This window comes from Rhinopithecus roxellana, chromosome 9 (genome assembly GCF_007565055.1).
Source record: "Rhinopithecus roxellana isolate Shanxi Qingling chromosome 9, ASM756505v1, whole genome shotgun sequence".
NCBI lineage: Eukaryota > Metazoa > Chordata > Mammalia > Primates > Cercopithecidae > Rhinopithecus > Rhinopithecus roxellana.
Genome location: NC_044557.1, coordinates 62,283,567 through 62,284,818, shown reverse-complemented (window position 1 = coordinate 62,284,818; position 1,252 = coordinate 62,283,567).

The window sequence follows — 1,252 nt, the reverse complement described above, 5'->3', positions numbered from 1 at the left end:
CACTCGTCAGCTCTAAACTTTACAGCTCTCTGAGTCTTTGGCTTTCAAGTCAAGTCAACACCTGCCTGATGACTTACGCATGATGTTTGGCCTCCTCCAGTCCCAGTGACTCTGCTCGGTGTATCCTCACTCCCTCCCTGTCTGGTGCTCCCTTTGCTCGCAGGTTGGTGAAGAACGTAGGAATAGCCTGGTACACTCTCTGTTTGAGCCTTGCACTCTCTTAGCAAGCTCAGCTTGAGTCAGGAAGGGTGGGGATCACAGGGTGTCACCACTGTGGCTGCCTCTTCCAGCCTGGACTCCAGGGCGAGAACCTTTGCCATCACCTGGTCCAACTTACTTTTTTTACGGAAGGGAAATTCCGTGCTTAATTCTGGACTTAAACGACCTGAGCAAGATGTTTCCATTCATTTGTGGCAGGATAACTGGATCAACATCTCTTATTTACCCCTCCTCAGGATCCTCTGGAAAGAGAGGTACCCCATCTAGTTTCAGTGAGGAGTGAAATTCAGAACACTTAACTGGAGTGCCTTTAGCCAATAGCCTGCAGGCAGATGTCTGGAGGCACTGGTTCATGACTCAGGGACATCAAGGCTTGCTCGCGGGTAACTGTCTCAGTCTTTTCCTCACACTGTCTCCTCATGTTTTCAAGGGGGCTGCTGTACCCCCAGACATATGTCTGTATATCGCACAGAAGAAAGAAAGTAAGGACATTGCCAGCAAATGTCTTGCTTCTCATCAGCCTATACTGTGTCTCCCAACCACTCCTAACTGCAAAGGATGCTGGGAAAAAAGTGCATTGTAGCTTCTCCAGCCTCTATGGTAGGCGCAGATAAGGGATTAGAATTGGGGGTTACTGATTCAATGTATCAGACAGCTCTCAGTCAGGCATGTGAGGGCTAGAGCCAGATTTAACTAGATTTAGAAGGAAAAAGTATGTTTCTTTCACTTGCATGTAATGAAGGAAATCTATGCCCTTCATACACTTAATAAACCTGTAAGTCTCTACTAGGGGCAGGTACTGTGCTAGCTAGACATTACAATGTGTGGGGGCAGACACAAAGCTGGGAACAGTAGACACTTGGGACCCGTAGAGGGGGGAGGTTGGGAGTAGGGGAAGGGTTGAAAAATGATTGGATACTATGCTTACTACCTGGGTGATGAGATCATTTGTACACCAAATGCCAGCAACACACAATTTACATGTAACACACCGGCACGTGTACCCCTGAACCTAAAATGGAAGCCAAAATAA